The sequence below is a fragment of the Euprymna scolopes genome, chromosome 27, assembly GCF_053919585.1.
Source record: "Euprymna scolopes isolate OS-2025 chromosome 27, ASM5391958v1, whole genome shotgun sequence".
NCBI lineage: Eukaryota > Metazoa > Mollusca > Cephalopoda > Sepiida > Sepiolidae > Euprymna > Euprymna scolopes.
The window spans coordinates 109,979,907-110,000,287 of record NC_136508.1 but is presented as its reverse complement, the minus strand read 5'-3'; the positions used below and the strand labels follow the sequence as shown (position 1 = coordinate 110,000,287).

Sequence of the window (20,381 nt, the reverse complement as noted above, 5' to 3'; positions counted from 1 at the left end):
GAACATAATATGACTTGAATGTAATAGAACATAATATGACTTGAATGTAACAGAACGTAATATGACTTGAATGTAATGGAACGTAATATGACTTGAATGTAATAGAACATAATATGACTTGAATGTAACAGAACATAATATGACTTGAATGTAATAGAACGTAATATTACTTGAACATAATAGAACATAATATGACTTGAATGTAATAGAACATAATATGACTTGAATGTAACAGAACATAATATGACTTGAATGTAATAGAACATAATATGATTTGAATGTAATAGAACGTAATATGACTTGAATGTAATAGAACGTAATATGACTTGAATGTAATAGAACATAATATGACTTGAAGACAATAGAACATAATATGACTTGAACATAATAGAACGTAATATGACTTGAACGTAATAGAACATAATATGACTTGAACATAACAGAACGTAGTATGATTATAATGTAATAGAACGTAATAAAACTTGAACATAATAGAACGTAATATGACTTGAACGTAATAGAACGTAATATGACTTGAATTAAATAGAACATAATATGACTTGAACGTAATAGAACGTAATATGACTTGAACGTAATAGATAATAATATGACTTGAATGTAATAGAACGTAATATGACTTGAATGTAATAGAACGTAATATGACTTGAATGTTATAGAACATAATATGACTTGAGCGTAATAGAACGTAATATTACTTGAACGTAATAGACCATAATATGACTTGAATGTAATAGAACGTAATATGATTTGAATGTAATAGAACATAATATGACTTGAATGTAATAGAACATAATATGACTTCAACGTAATAGAACGTAATATGACTTGAACGTAATAGAACATAATATGACTTGAACGTAATAGAACATAATATGACTTGAACGTAATAGAACATAATATGACTTGAACGTAATAGAACGTAATATGACTTGAATGTAAAAGAACATAATATAACTTGAATGTAATAGAACGTAATATGACTTGAATGTAATAGAAAATAATATGACTTGAACGTAATAGAACGTAATATGACTTGAATGTAATAGAACGTAATATGACTTGAATGTAATAGAACATAATATGACTTGAACGTAATAGAAAATAATATGACTTGAACGTAATAGAACGTAATATGACTTGAATGTCAAAGAACGTAATATGACTTGAACGTAATAGAACGTAATATGACTTGAACGTAATAGAACCTAATATGACTTGAACGTAATAGAACATAATATGACTTCAACGTAATAGAACGTAATATGACTTGAACTTAATAGAACATAATATGACTTGAACGTAATAGAACATAATATGACTTGAACGTAATAGAACATAATATGACTTGAACGTAATAGAACATAATATGACTTGAATATAATAGAACATAATATGACTTGAATGTAATAGAACATAATATGACTTCAACGTAATAGAACATAATATGACTTGAATGTAATAGAACATAATATGACTTGAATGTAATAGAACGTAATATGACTTGAACGTAATAGAACATAATATGACTTGAACATAACAGAACGTAGTATGATTATAATGTAATAGAACGTAATAAAATTTGAACATAATAGAACGTAATATGACTTGAACGTAATAGAACGTAATATGACTTGAACGTAATAGAACATAATATGACTTGAATGTAATAGAACGTAATATGACTTGAATGTAATAGAACGTAATATGACTTGAATGTTATAGAACATAATATGACTTGAGCGTAATAGAACGTAATATGACTTTAACGTAATAGACCATAATATGACTTGAATGTAATAGAACGTAATATGATTTGAATGTAATAGAACATAATATGACTTGAATGTAATAGAACATAATATGACTTCAACGTAATAGAACGTAATATGACTTCAACGTAATAGAACATAATATGACTTGAACGTAATAGAACATAATATGACTTGAACGTAATAGAACATAATATGACTTGAACGTAATAGAACGTAATATGACTTGAATGTAATAGAACATAATATGACTTGAACGTAATAGAACGTAATATGACTTGAACGTAATAGAACATAATATGACTTGAATGTAATAGAACGTAATATGACTTGAATGTAATAGAACGTAATATGACTTGAATGTTATAGAACATAATATAACTTGAGCGTAATAGAACGTAATATGACTTGAACGTAATAGAACATAATATGACTTGAATGTAATAGAACATAATATGACTTGACTGTAATAGAACATAATATGACTTGAATGTAATAGAACGTAATATAACTTGAACATAATATGACTTGAATGTAATAGAACGTAATATGACTTGAATATAATAGAACATAATATGGCTCTAATGTAATAAAATGTAATATGACTTGAATATAATAGAACATAATATTATTTGAATGTAATAGAACATAATATGACTTGAATATAATAGAATGTAATATGACTTGAATGTAATAGAACGTAATATGACTTGAATGTAATATAACGTAATATGACTTGAATGTAATAGAACATAATATGACTTGAACGTAATAGAACGTAATATGACTTGAATGTATTAGAACATAATATGACTTGAATGTAATAGACCGTAATATGACTTGAATGTAATAGAACGTAATATGACTTGAATGTAATAGAACGTAATATGACTTGAATGTAATAGAACGTAATATGACTTGACTGTAATAGAACGTAATATGACTTGAATGTAATAGAACATAATATGACTGTAACGTAATAGAACATAATATAACTTGAATGTAATAGAACATAATATGACTTGAATGTAATAGAACGTAATATGACTTGACTGTAATAGAACGTAATATGACTTCAATGTAATAGAACGTAATATGACTTGAATGTAATAGAACGTAATATGACTTGAATGTAATAGAACGTAATATGACTTGAATGTAATAGAACATAATATGACTTGAATGTAATAGAACATAATATGACTTGAATGTAATAGAACGTAATATGACTTGAATGTAATAGAACGTAATATGACTTGAATGTAATAGAACGTAATATGACTTGAATGTAATAGAACATAATATGACTTGAATGTAATAGAACATAATATGACTTGAATATAATAGAACGTAATATGACTTGAATGTAATAGAACGTAATATGACTTGAATGTAATAGAACATAATATGACTTGAATGTAATAGAACATAATATGACTTGAATGTAACAGAACGTAATATGACTTGAATGTAATAGAACGTAATATGACTTGAATGTAATAGAACATAATATGACTTGAATGTAACAGAACATAATATGACTTGAATGTAATAGAACGTAATATTACTTGAACATAATAGAACATAATATGACTTGAATGTAATAGAACATAATATGACTTGAATGTAACAGAACATAATATGACTTGAATGTAATAGAACATAATATGATTTGAATGTAATAGAACGTAATATGACTTGAATGTAATAGAACGTAATATGACTTGAATGTAATAGAACATAATATGACTTGAAGACAATAGAACATAATATGACTTGAACATAATAGAACGTAATATGACTTGAACGTAATAGAACATAATATGACTTGAACATAACAGAACGTAGTATGATTATAATGTAATAGAACGTAATAAAACTTGAACATAATAGAACGTAATATGACTTGAACGTAATAGAACGTAATATGACTTGAATTAAATAGAACATAATATGACTTGAACGTAATAGAACGTAATATGACTTGAACGTAATAGAACATAATATGACTTGAATGTAATAGAACGTAATATGACTTGAATGTAATAGAACGTAATATGACTTGAATGTTATAGAACATAATATGACTTGAGCGTAATAGAACGTAATATGACTTGAACGTAATAGACCATAATATGACTTGAATGTAATAGAACGTAATATGATTTGAATGTAATAGAACATAATATGACTTGAATGTAATAGAACATAATATGACTTCAACATAATAGAACGTAATATGACTTGAACGTAATAGAACATAATATTACTTGAACGTAATAGAACATAATATGACTTGAACGTAATAGAACATAATATGACTTGAACGTAATAGAACGTAATATGACTTGAATGTAAAAGAACATAATATAACTTGAATGTAATAGAACGTAATATGACTTGAATGTAATAGAAAATAATATGACTTGAACGTAATAGAACGTAATATGACTTGAATGTAATAGAACGTAATATGACTTGAATGTAATAGAACATAATATGACTTGAACGTAATAGAAAATAATATGACTTGAACGTAATAGAACGTAATATGACTTGAATGTCAAAGAACGTAATATGACTTGAACGTAATAGAACGTAATATGACTTGAACGTAATAGAACCTAATATGACTTGAACGTAATAGAACATAATATGACTTCAACGTAATAGAACGTAATATGACTTGAACTTAATAGAACATAATATGACTTGAACGTAATAGAACATAATATGACTTGAACGTAATAGAACATAATATGACTTGAACGTAATAGAACATAAAGTGACTTGAACGTAATAGAACATAATATGACTTGAATATAATAGAACATAATATGACTTGAATGTAATAGAACATAATATGACTTCAACGTAATAGAACGTAATATGACTTGAATGTAATAGAACGTAATATGACTTGAATGTAATAGAACATAATATGACTTGAATGTAATAGAACGTAATATGACTTGAATGTAATAGAACATAATGACTTGAAAGTTAATAGAACATAATATGACTTTAATTTAATAGAACATAATATGACTTCAACGTAATAGAATGTAATATGACTTGAATGTAATAGAACGTAATATGACTTCAACGTAATAGAACATAATATGACTTCAACGTAATAGAACGTAATATGACTTGAATGTAATAGAACATAATATGACTTGAATTTAATAGAACATAATATGACTTGAATGTAATAGAACGTAATATGACTTGAATGTAATAGAACATAATGACTTGAATGTAATAGAATGCAATATGACTTGAATGTAATAGAACGTAATATGACTTGACTGTAATAGAACGTAATATGATTTTAATTAATAGAATGTAATATTACTTGAATGTAATAGAACATAATATGACTTGAATGTAATAGAACATAATATGACTTGAATGTAATAGAACATAATATGACTTGAATTTAATAGAATATAATATGATTTGAATGTAATAGAACGTAATATGACTTGAATGTAATAGAACATAATATGACTTGAATGTAATAGAACATAATATGCCTTCAATGTAATAGAACATAGTATGACTTGAATGTAATAGAACGTAATATGACTTGAATGTAATAGAACATAATATGACTTGAACATAATAGAACATAATATGACTTGAATGTAATAGAACATAATATGACTTGAATTTAATAGAACATAATATGACTTGAATATAATAGAACGTAATATGACTTGAATGTAATAGAACGTAATATGACTTGAATGTAATAGAACATAATATGACTTGAATGAAATAGTACATAATATGACTTGAATGTAACAGAACGTAATATGACTTGAATGTAATGGAACGTAATATGACTTGAATGTAATAGAACATAATATGACTTGAATGTAATAGAACATAATATGACTTGAATGTAATAGAACGTAATATTACTTGAACATAATAGAACATAATATGACTTGAATGTAATAGAACATAATATGACTTGAATGTAACAGAACATAATATGACTTGAATGTAATAGAACATAATATGACTTGAATGTTATAGAACATAATATGACTTGAATGTAATAGAACATAATATGATTTGAATGTAATAGAACGTAATATGACTTGAATGTAATAGAACGTAATATGACTTGAATGTAATAGAACGTAATATGACTTGAATGTAATAGAACATAATATGACTTGAATGTAATAGAACATAATATGACTTGAATGTAATAGAACGTAATATGACTTGAACGTAATAGAACATAATATGACTTGAACATAACAGAACGTAGTATGATTATAATGTAATAGAACGTAATAAAACTTGAACATAATAGAACGTAATATGACTTGAACATAATAGAATTTAATATGACCTAAATGTAATAGCATGTAATATCACTTGAGCATAATGGTCATGTTGTGTAGTACTGTATCACTACACAGCAATATATACTTTTGACAGAGGTTTCATCACAATGTGTGTATGTTTTATGTGACATATCACTAAATGTGTTACTAATGTCTATAGTTGTTCTTCTATTTTTGAACCTCCGCTTGTTTATTCATATTCTGTTATCTACTAGGTGATCTTGCCATTTTCTTATTTCTTACGTATTTGTAACGTAATCCCCCATTGAGGAGCATTAGAACTATGCTGAGGTAGCTGATCATTCCCGGGTGACGCCAGATAACCCGACGATTTAAGATAGAGAAGATAATATTGATATATTTTAATTCACTTTCAAAATGGATATATTTGTTTTTTTTTGTTTGGAAGACCTGAGATATTTTGTTATTTGGGAAAACTCAACAACAGGAAATGTGAGGATGTTAGACGAATATATTGTACTGGCTGAGTGATGGCTGATGACCTCGAGGTTATGGGATTTTTAATCTTGAATGGGGTCTCAGATCGTTGGGGCTTAGCATGATCTGATTGGCTGGGGAGACTTCCACCCCACCAACATCGGGTCGATACGCTCTAAATTAAGCAGATTGCTTGTTGAATTGAGGGGGAACAGATGGTATAAACCCGCCGTTCCCTGGAGAGTGGGCCCCTTCACTTTCCTCATCCAACCGTCTGTCACTGTCTGTGAAGGGATTTGAGACTGTGAAAAAAATCTTACAAAAACTGAATGAGATTGTAAAAACATTTGTACATAATTCTGCGAAATTAAGCTCCTCTAGATAGACTGCATGAGTTTGTCTTTTTTCCTGCCTGCTGCTTCGATATTCGCTTTCAGCATACCAGATTTCATGTAACAACCTCAGAGAAGATTAGACTACACGCGCCGAGAATTCAGATAGACTGGGGTTCTTAAGCACCTTCTCTCAAGTGAGTGGTTACAATTAGTGTGTGTGGGTGTCAACATATAACATAAACACGTGTATTCAAAGACATACAATGATTCTGTCAGCCTTTGGGAGGTCTTTCTCTCATCTTGAGGGAATTGAGTCTCTTGATAAGAAAATGCACGTGATTAACTCAAGATCAAGGTTTGGCTTTTATATTTCTTTATTTTCTCCCAGGTATTACACTGAGCAGAGGAGCAATCAACGATCTTTGCCTGGAGCGAGGACAGTTCTTTCATGTTGCACATCTGAGATGCTTCCCCAACGCTCCTCACAGAAGAGTTGCTGTTGTTGCAAACTTCCCAAAACCCGTCTTAAACCCACTGATTTCTGGAAATGTTTAACCAGATGTACAAATTCCTCTCAAAGTTGACAAAGATGACAAAAAACTTACGTAAAACAGAATATGTTTTTGATTTACATGCCATGATGTAGCATTCGGGTGTAATCTAAACATCTGCAAGGTAAATAATTAATAACAATAATAGGTTGAACTGCGAAACAATCAATTTACACAAAATATGAAATGGAATAAGGCAGTGAGGTATTTTTCAGTTGAATGTCTGAAAAGGAAAATTGATTCTTTTTTAGCAGACCAGTAATGCATAAAAATATAATGTTAGTCAATTGCATCAATAACGAATTTGTGAACTTTTACTTTTAATAATGAACATAAAATGTTAAATTTTACTACATGAAAAATATCGTTTTAAATTTGTTTCATATTTGCAGAATTTGAAGCAATCAAAAGAAACCTATTATTGGATTTGAATGTTCTTGACTTTAAATGTTTGTACACATTTTTAAACATCTAGAAAATTGTTCATATATATTTATCTCCTTTGAAATTTCTGGAAACAGAGAAATCGCAGTCTTTTAAATCAGGTGACGTATTTTTTATCAAATCTAATGTGCTAATAAAATGTAAACACATATTTACAAATATATAAAAAATATTTAGAGACCAACAAAGAAGAACAAACAACAAAAAAATATATAAAAACAAAGACGAAACAAAAACAAAAAGAAAAGAAACAAGTGTTGTGTCATACATTTGCAAATGCTTTTCATGCTACGACAATGATAAATATAACTCTAAACTATCCACTCCAAGTTTAAGAGCCGTTGCTCAAAAGGACAATGTACTACAATAAGGTTGATTGGCATGCCCGCAAGTTTTATAACAAACCCAAGTTTAAGAACCATTGCTCAAAATATATTATTCTTCCTGTGGAACAGGGTGTAAATGCGATTGTTGAATGTTTCAAAGTGGCGATTTAAGCACATGTTCCCACAAGTTCTATAACAAACCCAACTCAGCCACTGGTTTACTTCTATTTGTGCTTCCATTACTAACATGCAGCATGCACTCTGCAGATTTATCCGACATAAGTCCAGTAAACAGGCAAAAGATTATAGAAGCTAAAAGTAATTGTGAGAAAGAAATAGCAACAACTAAGAGAGAATATAGCGACATATAGTAAACAGACAAAGAGAAACCACCCGAAAATGCAATGAAGCGCATAGGAGCTCGTCACTTCTAGAAAATCTATAACAGTGTAGTAAATAATTGGTAATTAGTAATTCCTCACTATCTAACAATATTGGGTTGTTTGCACAGCAACTGCAATCGTTATTCTTTTCTGTTGGTTTGCCTGAGTTGAGACCTAGCAAACCATCCCCTCTATGATTTTTCTTTGCAAACAGAAACCACACATATGATCTGAAAATCACCCCTTCCCAAGTACATTATATCATAAAAACCCAGACACCTCAAAAGCATGTGTACCTGATCTCATCCCTGTTGTGTTATTAAACAAATGCTCTGTTGAGGTAGCTCCAGTTCCTTCTAAACTTTTTAACAAATGCCTTAACAAATCTAGCTTTTCTGACTGCTAGAAAATTGCTTATGTCGGACTAGTTTACAATAATTCTAATGAAAGACCTGATCCATAAAATTATCACTCCATGAACCCCCCCCCTTTTTCACCATAATATTTGAATCCATAATTTAGCAAGCTCTCGTATTACATTTTACAGTTGCTAAATTTTTATCAAAATATTTGAGTCCATAATTTAACATATTGCACCTTACAGTTGCTAAATTTCTATTGAAATAAAAAAAATGGATGTAGGCAAGCCCATTTTACTGCAGGTATTCTAACTGTAATCTCTGAATATATATACCATGCACTGGATAAGGCAGTGAAAGTAAGGCAGTAGCCCTAGACATATCTAAGGCTTTTGACACCTTTTGGTACCTCAAAACAATATGATATAAATGTGGGTGTACCTCAGGACCTTTATTATTTCTGATATTCAAAAATGACCTTTCTGATAAAGTTGTCTCTGAGATGAGGACAAAATAGATGGTTAAATTCAATGCTGCCAAACTAAGCTTGTTTAGTAAATACAAAAAATCTTTCCAACCACCATTAGCTATTATTGCTAATGATACATTACCTGAAAGTATGGTGTTCAAACTCCTTGGCTTAACATTATCATCATCATTATCCCAACCATTATCAATGGACCAGAGGTCATCTCGTCAGCATCAGACAAGGCCAAACTATTTGCAAAGAACTTTGCAGCTAATTCTACACTATGCGACGAAGGCCATCAACTCCCCATATTTCCTCCTATAACACAGAACAAGCTAAGTAACATACAAATATCCGTGCATGAGGTCGCCAAGCTAATAGATTTCAGTAAAGCAACTGGCTCTGATGGCATCCCAATTATAGTGTTAAAAAAGCTTCAACCAGAACTTGCTCCCATACTTACGAAACTATTTAAGCGCTGCCTTAAGGAGAAGTGCTTTCCGACTCCCTGGAAGACCTCATCAGTTTGCCCTGTATTTAAGAATTTAGGTGATAAGTCCTCTCCCTCTCAGTACAGACCAATAAGTCTCCTGTGTGTTATGAGTAAGTTGCTGGAATCCATATTAAATAGAGAAATAGTCAACCACCTCAGCAGGAATAACCTTCTTAGTGACACACAATATGGTTTCCGTTCTGCAAGATTTCCGCAGATGTGCTGATGGTTATATCCCACAGGATTAGTGAATCTCTTGACAAAGGCTTCCTTTCTAGGGCAATTGCTCTTGACAAATCAAAGGCCTTCGACAAGGTATGGCATAAGAGTCTACTTCACAAGATTTCCAGCTACGGTATAACTGGAAATGTTTTCTCAATCATTGAAGCATTTCTCTCCAATAGGCTCATAAGAGTAGTGGTAGATGGACAAAAATCGGAGGCCTGCAATATAAATGCTGGAGTCCCTCAGGGGTCAATCCTGGGCCCAACTCTCTTCCTGATCTACATCAATGACCTCCCTAAACACATACTTAAATCATTCGTTGACATCTATGCTGATGACACGACCATCTACGGCAACACATCAAAGGCTGTAAATGACAAAGTTCTCTCTGATTCTCTCTCCTCTGATCTCGAGCGCGTGGTTCAGTGGGGGAAGACGTGGCTGGTTACCTTTAATGCATCCAAAACCAAACTCCTATCCTTACATCATCAACGCTCTGATCCCCACCTGGCATCAATTGGGATGGATCGCTCTCGTCTGGGTGAGGCCCCGTGTTTTGACAAGCTTCTGGGTTTGACCTTTACTCCTGATCTGAAATGGAACACGTACATCAAGTCTGTTGCCAAGGTCACTGGAAAGATGGTGGGATCCTTCTACCGCTCCAGAAGATATCTCACTACTGATGCAATTCTGTATCTATATAAAAGCCAAGTACGTCCAAGGATGGAATACTGTTGCCATATCTGGGCAGGAGCTGCCAAAAAAAGCCTATCCTGCCTTGACAGAGTACAAAATAGACTTCGTGGCTTAGTGGGGGATGCTCTTTTCTCTACCCTGCAACCTCTCTCCCACAGAAGAGATGTTGCGAGCCTTTCCTTGTTTTATCGTTATTTCCATGGCAGGTGCTCGTCTGAACGCCAATCTCTGGTCCCCCCCCCTCGCCAATCTTTCATGAAAAACACCCGTCTAGCTGAATCCACTGTGAAAAATTTTCCCCACTCTATATCTGTGCCTAAATCAAAATGCGGATTCCATGAACAAAGCTTCTTTCTTAAAACTGCACGCCTGTGGAACTCTGTTCCGTCTGCCTGCTTCCCTCCGGACTACAACTTGGATGTCTTCAAGTCCAATGTTAACAAATTCCTAATGAACTGCCCCCTTAATTAAATACTTCATCAAATCTCCACACTAACGTAATGTACTTGCAATAACCCTTATCCCTGAGTGGCTTCCGGGCCTTGATCACTGTGTAAAAAAAAAAACATTCACAAAGAACATAAGCTGGAACAGATACATTGCTAGAAAGTTACACCTGAAATATCCTATACCTCTAAAAGGCCACCACTCGCTAATATATGGAGTATTGCTGTTACATTTAGGCTTGTTCATCTGCGACCAGTCTCTCACTCCTGATTCCAAAAAAAGTCGCCAACCTATAAGCTAGGCTTTAACTACTGTGTCCTTGAAGAAATGTTTCACCCCTCTGCTTGTTTTATAAGTATTTTAATGGTAGATGCTCCAATGTATTACAAGCCTTTGTACCTCCTCGACATAAATACCTCTGACAAACCTGACAAGCAGCTAAACCCTACGTTTACACAGAAGAGATCCTCAGATACTATAATAGTTTCTAACCCAGAATTGTTAGATTTTCCTTTCCAGGTTCATGTATTCCCGACTGTACTGACATACAGAAGTTAAAGTGTAATGTAAACAGACCTTGCTGCTCAACGCCCTACATAGTATCTCTGCAGTTTATGGCTTAGTTTGTGGTCTCTTAGCACTGTACCTTGTTTTGGATGAAAATGCAATACAAAACTTTGCATCTAGCTGTGTATCATCGGCCAGTTGCATATGTGTGTGGTGGTCCAGTTGCATGTGGCAGTGTAGGATGGGTCACTTGCATCTGATGTTGTAGCGTGGGCCAGTTGTGGTCAGCGGTTTATATATGACGACAATGTAATGGAGCCAGACGATTTTCACGAGGTAGAAGTAGAAGCACATGCTCCCTGGGATGTCCCACTTCTGCGATGGAGTACTCAAGAAAAATGACTATCACTAGGATGTCACCTATGCGATTATGAGATGATGCAGGGTGTAATAACAGTGTGAAGCAAATAGACAGCAATAAATGCCAATGGTTGGTGCATGTCCTCTGTAGATATGTGCTGGCATTCAAACCTGAAACCTATCAGATTCAAAGAAAAGAAGTGTTTGCTGTTTGGAATAAGACAAAAAGAAAAGATTTGAGATGAAATAGAACACTGATTGTTAAGAAGAATTCTGAATACGGCTTCTTTTATTTTACTCTTGTTTGTTGTGCAAAAACACAACTTTTACATCATATGAATTTACGTGACTAACACAGGGATTAATACTAGAGAAATACTATGACACTTTTTCAAATTATCATAGATTTACTATATGAACCAGGCAAACATATTTTGAAAAGATATCTCCATAGATTCTTCAATCTACATCAAAATAGATTACAAATTTTTATGAAAAAAAATATTTTGTTTGCATACAAGTATTACATGAAGAATTACTAATTAAATTTTGTTTTTCAACAATTTTAATGAAGATTTAACTTTCTTTATGATTTACCGACCAACCCTAAAACCACAGTTCTACATTTTGTAATGCAGAGCTAACCCCCTTTCCTCAGTAGAGAAAAACAAGCATGTTTTCAACATCTGATGAAGGCGACAGGGTGCAGTGACTGAAACGTTGTGCTAAAAACACCCAGATCATAAAAATAATTAATCAATATTAATAATAATTAATCAATATTAATAATAATTAATCAATATTAATAATATTTAATCAATATTAATAATATTGAATCAATAATAATATTGAATCAATATTAATAATAATTAATCAATATTAATAATAATTAATCAATATTAATAATATTGAATCAATATTAATAATATTGAATCAATATTAATAATTAATCAATATTAATAATAATTAATCAATATTTATAATAATTAATCAATATTAATAATTAATCAATATTAATAATAATTAATCAATATTAATAATAATTAATCAATATTAATAATAATTAATCAATATTAATAATAATTAATCAATATTAATAATATTGAATCAATATTAATAATAATTAATCAATATTAATAATAATTAATCAATATTAATAATTAATCAATATTAATAATAATTAATCAATATTAATAATAATTAATCAATATAAATAATAATTAATCAATATTAATAATAATTAATCAATATTAATAATAATTAATCAATATTAATAATAATTAATCAATATTAATAATATTGAATCAATATTAATAATTAATCAATATTAATAATAATTAATCAATATTAATAATAATTAATCAATATTAATAATAATTAATCAATATTAATAATAATTAATCAATATTAATAATAATTAATCAATATTAATAATATTGAATCAATATTAATAATTAATCAATATTAATAATAATTAATCAATATTAATAATAATTAATCAATATTAATAATAATTAATCAATATTAATAATAATTAATCAATATTAATAATATTGAATCAATATTAATAATTAATCAATATTAATAATAATTAATCAATATTAATAATAATTAATCAATATTAATAATAGTTAATCAAAACATGAGCATTCACATCTATTCTCAAATATTCAGAATGTAAATTCATTTTGTTTATAAACAAATATTACATGAAGAAGTACTAATTATATTTTGTTTTTTACAATAACTAATTTGACATTTTAATAAGTATTACATGAAGAAGTATTAATCACATTTTTTTTACAATAACTAATTTTACTTTTTAATGAGTATTACTTGAAGAAGTACTAATCACATTTTGTTTTTTACAATAACTAATTTTACTTTTGAATAAGTATTACTTGAAGAAGTACTAATCACATTTTGTTTTTTACAATAACTAATTTTACTTTTTAATAAGTATTACATGAAGAAGTACTAATTATATTTTGTTTTTTTACAATAACTAATTTTACTTTATAATAAGTATTACATGAAGAAGTACTAATTATATTTTGTTTTTTACAATAACTAATTTTACTTTTTAATAAGTATTACATGAAGAAGTACTAATTATATTTTGTTTTTTTACAATAACTAATTTTACTTTTTAATAAGTATTACATGAAGAAGTACTAATTATATTTTGTTTTTTTACAATAACTAATTTTACTTTTTAATAATGATTACATGAAGAAGTACTAATCACATTTTGTTTTTTACAATAACTAATTTTACTTTTTAATAATGATTACATGAAGAAGTACTAATTATATTTTGTTTTTTACAATAACTAATTTTACTTTTTAATAAGTATTACATGAAGAAGTACTAATTATATTTTGTTTTTTACAATAACTAATTTGACATTTTAATAAGTATCACATGAAGAAGTATTAATCACATTTTTTTTACAATAACTAATTTTACTTTTTAATAAGTATTACATGAAGAAGTACTAATCACATTTTGTTTTTTACAATAACTAATTTTACTTTTTAATAAGTATTACTTGAAGAAGTACTAATCACATTTTGTTTTTTACAATAACTAATTTTACTTTTTAATAAGTATTACATGAAGAAGTACTAATTATATTTTGTTTTTTTACAATAACTAATTTTACTTTATAATAAGTATTACATGAAGAAGTACTAATTATATTTTGTTTTTTACAATAACTAATTTTACTTTTTAATAAGTATTACATGAAGAAGTACTAATTATATTTTGTTTTTTTACAATAACTAATTTTACTTTTTAATAAGTATTACATGAAGAAGTACTAATTATATTTTGTTTTTTTACAATAACTAATTTTACTTTTTAATAATGATTACATGAAGAAGTACTAATCACATTTTGTTTTTTACAATAACTAATTTTACTTTTTAATAATGATTACATGAAGAAGTACTAATTATATTTTGTTTTTTACAATAACTAATTTTACTTTTTAATAAGTATTACATGAAGAAGTACTAATTATATTTTGTTTTTTTACAATAACTAATTTTACTTTTTAATAAGTATTACATGAAGAAGTACTAATTATATTTTGTTTTTTTACAATAACTAATTTTACTTTTTAATAAGTATTACATGAAGAAGTACTAATTATATTTTGTTTTTTACAATAACTAATTTTACTTTTTAATAAGTATTACATGAAGAAGTACTAATTATATTTTGTTTTTTACAATAACTAATTTTACTTTTTAATAAGTATTACATGAAGAAGTACTAATTATATTTTGTTTTTTTACAATAACTAATTTTACTTTTTAATAAGTATTACTTGAAGAAGTACTAATTATATTTTGTTTTTTTACAATAACTAATTTTACTTTTTAATAAGTATTACATGAAGAAGTACTAATTATATTTTGTTTTTTACAATAACTAATTTTACTTTTTAATAAGTATTACATGAAGAAGTACTATTTATATTTTGTTTTTTTACAATAACTAATTTTACTTTTTAATAAGTATTACATGAAGAAGTACTAATTATATTTTGTTTTTTACAATAACTAATTTTACTTTTTAATAAGTATTACTTGAAGAAGTACTAATTATATTTTGTTTTTTACAATAACTAATTTTACTTTTTAATAAGTATTACATGAAGAAGTACTAATTATATTTTGTTTTTTTACAATAACTAATTTTACTTTTTAATAATGATTACATGAAGAAGTACTAATCACATGTTGTTTTTTACAATAACTAATTTTACTTTTTAATAATGATTACATGAAGAAGTACTAATCATATTTTGTTTTTTACAATAACTAATTTTACTTTTTAATAATGATTACATGAAGAAGTACTAATTATATTTTGTTTTTTTACAATAACTAATTTTACTTTTTAATAATGATTACATGAAGAAGTACTAATCACATTTTGTTTTTTACAATAACTAATTTTACTTTTTAATAATGATTACATGAAGAAGTACTAATTATATTTTGTTTTTTACAATAACTAATTTTACTTTATAATAATGATTACATGAAGAAGTACTAATTATATTTTGTTTTTTTACAATAACTAATTTTACTTTTTAATAAGTATTACATGAAGAAGTACTAATCACATTTTGTTTTTTACAATAACTAATTTTACTTTTTAATAATGATTACATGAAGAAGTACTAATTATATTTTGTTTTTTACAATAACTAATTTTACTTTATAATAATGATTACATGAAGAAGTACTAATTATATTTTGTTTTTTTACAATAACTAATTTTACTTTTTAATAAGTATTACATGAAGAAGTACTAATCACATTTTGTTTTTTACAATAACTAATTTTACTTTTTAATAATGATTACATGAAGAAGTACTAATTATATTTTGTTTTTTACAATAACTAATTTTACTTTTTAATAAGTATTACATGAAGAAGTACTAATCACATTTTGTTTTTTACAATAACTAATTTTACTTTTTAATAATGATTACATGAAGAAGTACTAATTATATTTTGTTTTTTACAATAACTAATTTTACTTTATAATAAGTATTACATGAAGAAGTACTAATTATATTTTGTTTTTTTACAATAACTAATTTTACGTTTTAATAAGTATTACATGAAGAAGTACTAATTATATTTTGTTTTTTACAATAACTAATTTTACTTTTTAATAAGTATTACATGAAGAAGTACTAATTATATTTTGTTTTTTACAATAACTAATTTTACTTTATAATAAGTATTACACGAAGAAGTACTAATTATATTTTGTTTTTTTACAATAACTAATTTTACTTTTTAATAAGTATTACATGAAGAAGTACTAATTATATTTTGTTTTTTTACAATAACTAATTTTACTTTTTAATAAGTATTACATGAAGAAGTACTAATTATATTTTGTTTTTTACAATAACTAATTTTACTTTATAATAAGTATTACATGAAGAAGTACTAATTATATTTTGTTTTTTTACAATAACTAATTTTACTTTATAATAAGTATTACATGAAGAAGTACTAATTATATTTTGTTTTTTTACAATAACTAATTTTACTTTTTAATAAGTATTACATGAAGAAGTACTAATTATATTTTGTTTTTTTACAATAACTAATTTTACTTTTTAATAAGTATTACATGAAGAAGTACTAATTATATTTTGTTTTTTACAATAACTAATTTTACTTTTTAATAAGTATTACATGAAGAAGTACTAATTATATTTTGTTTTTTACAATAACTAATTTTACTTTATAATAAGTATTACATGAAGAAGTACTAATTATATTTTGTTTTTTTACAATAACTAATTTTACTTTTTAATAAGTATTACATGAAGAAGTACTAATTATATTTTGTTTTTTTACAATAACTAATTTTACTTTTTAATAAGTATTACATGAAGAAGTACTAATTATATTTTGTTTTTTACAATAACTAATTTTACTTTTTAATAAGTATTACATGAAGAAGTACTAATTATATTTTGTTTTTTACAATAACTAATTTTACTTTATAATAAGTATTACATGAAGAAGTACTAATTATATTTTGTTTTTTTACAATAACTAATTTTACTTTTTAATAAGTATTACATGAAGAAGTACTAATTATATTTTGTTTTTTTACAATAACTAATTTTACTTTTTAATAAGTATTACATGAAGAAGTACTAATTATATTTTGTTTTTTTACAATAACTAATTTTACTTTTTAATAAGTATTACATGAAGAAGTACTAATTATATTTTGTTTTTTTACAATAACTAATTTTACTTTTTAATAAGTATTACATGAAGAAATACTAATTATATTTTGTTTTTTTACAATAACTAATTTTACTTTTTAATAAGTATTACATGAAGAAGTACTAATTATATTTTTTTTACAATAACTAATTTTACTTTTCAATAAGTATTACTTTAAGAAGTACTAATCACATTTTGTTTTTTACAATAACTACTTTTACTTTTTAATAAGTATTACATGAAGAAGTACTAATTATATATTTTTTTTTTTACAATAACTAATTGGACATTTTATAAGTATTACATAAAGAAGTATTAATCACATTTTGTTTTTTTACAATAACTAATTTTACTTTTTAATAAGTATTACATAAAGAAGTACTAATCACATTTTGTTTTTTTTACAATAACTAATTTGACATTTTAATGAGTATTACATGAAGAAGTACTAATTATATTTTGTGTACAAACAACAACGAACTTTTTAATTTTCAATAAGTATTACATGAATTATAATTATGTGCTTTTCGAATTATAGTTTGCTTTTAACTAATTTTACTTTTTATAAGAATTACATGAACTATTTATTTATTTCTATGAATTTAATGACTTTTTAAATAGTATAAATAAAAAGTTAAATATTATCACATGAAATCTTTTTTATATTTTACATGAAAAGTGTATTTTACTTTTCACCAATAACGAATTGTTTACATTTTAATAAGAATATGTTTAAAAATGAAATATTATCGCATGAATCTGTTTTATATTTTCAGAGTTTGCAGCAATCGACAGAAATCAATTATATGATTAGAATGGATCTTCATTTTTCATTGATGATATAAAAAACTCATAACATATGCGGAAATGTCCACATATGAATTTCGTGAAAATATTAGTCTTCTACGTGTATGGATTCTTTTACATATAGTATTACCATCAATGTAAAAATTCTTAAATAAATGTAGGTTGTTTTTATTTGTGAAAAGTCATTTTATTGTGGAACATTCGAACACATACTACAGACTAATAATTTCATAAAATTGTGTTTTTTCTCATTGAAATTAACTGTTTTATTTTATGCAAATAATATGGAAAACAAACTACATTCTTGTAAAGTATGTAGTTCCTGTTTTAAAAAGAAGTCACATTTATTGCAACATATGCGAACACATACAGAAGACAAACAACATTCTTGTGAAATATGTGGTTCTTCTTTTTCAGGGAAGTCACATTTGTTGCGACATATGTTAACACATACGGGAGACAAACCACATTCTTGTGAAATATGTGGTTCTTCTTTTGCAGAGAAGTCAACTTTGTTACGACATATGTTAACACATACAGGAGAAAAACCGCATTCTTGTGAAGTATGTGTTTCTGCTTTTACACAGAAGTCACATTTGTTGCAACATATGCGAACACATACAGGAGACAAACCACATTCTTGTGAAATATGTGGTTCATCTTTTGCAGAGAAGTCAACTTTGTTGAATCATATAAAAACGCATACAGGAGAAAAACCATATTCTTGTGAAGTATGTGGTCCGTCTTTTGCGCAGAGGTCAACTTGGTCGCAACATATGCGAACACATACAGGAGACAAACCACATTCTTGTAAAGTATGTGGTTCTTCTTTTACACGGAAGTCACATTTGTTGCGACATATGTTTATACATACAGGAGACAAACCACATTCTTGTGAAGTATGTGGTTCTTCTTTTGCACAGAAGTCACATTTGTTGCAACATATGCAAACACATACAGGAGACAAACCATATTCTTGTGTAGAATGTGGTTCTTTTTTTTCACGGAAGGCTAATCTATTGCAACATATGCAAACACATGCAAAAGTTAACTTTAGTTAAGCATATCCTTAACTTTAATCATATTAATATACAGAAGACAAACATGTATGAAATGCGGAAGACAAATATGTTGGATTTATAATAACGATTTTCTCCCCCTAGATTAGAATTATAATAGAATTTATATTTTCTTGGATTCAATACTTTCAATATTAACTTTCATAATCCAGAGATAAATATTTAATTACTGTAAAGTATCATTTACTGGTTAAACGATGGTCTTCAATAAAGTATAATATATTATGTCTTTGCAACGAATTTACTTCTGACTTAATATATTTGCACTACAAGCTAATCAACGAATATAAAGTAATCAAACCACACTGTATATTTATTTATTCTTTTCACTGAATAGTTCATATTTGAGTGTCCGAATAATAGATCACCTTAAGGCGTATCAGTTACACTGGGTATTTCCTGCTGGCAGAGTGATTCCACTAGTCAGTTTTTTCCACGTTAGACGCTCTTGTGCCAGACTTTGCTTCATGTACATCTTATGAAATAACCTCGCAAAATAGTGTATTTTTTGCTGGTCACAAACTA

The 20,381-nt window shown here is 27.1% G+C and overlaps 1 long non-coding RNA gene across 1 annotated transcript in view; it reads left to right on the top strand.

The window, feature by feature from the left end:
- The window catches only part of LOC145248672 (uncharacterized), a 43,407-nt gene extending 23,315 nt beyond the window's left edge, over positions 1-20,092 (top strand). The window contains exon 2 of the long non-coding RNA XR_013863389.1: positions 18,747-20,092. This is a non-coding gene — a long non-coding RNA (uncharacterized LOC145248672). The remainder of the gene's footprint in view (positions 1-18,746) is intronic.
- The last annotated feature ends 289 nt before the right edge of the window (positions 20,093-20,381 follow it).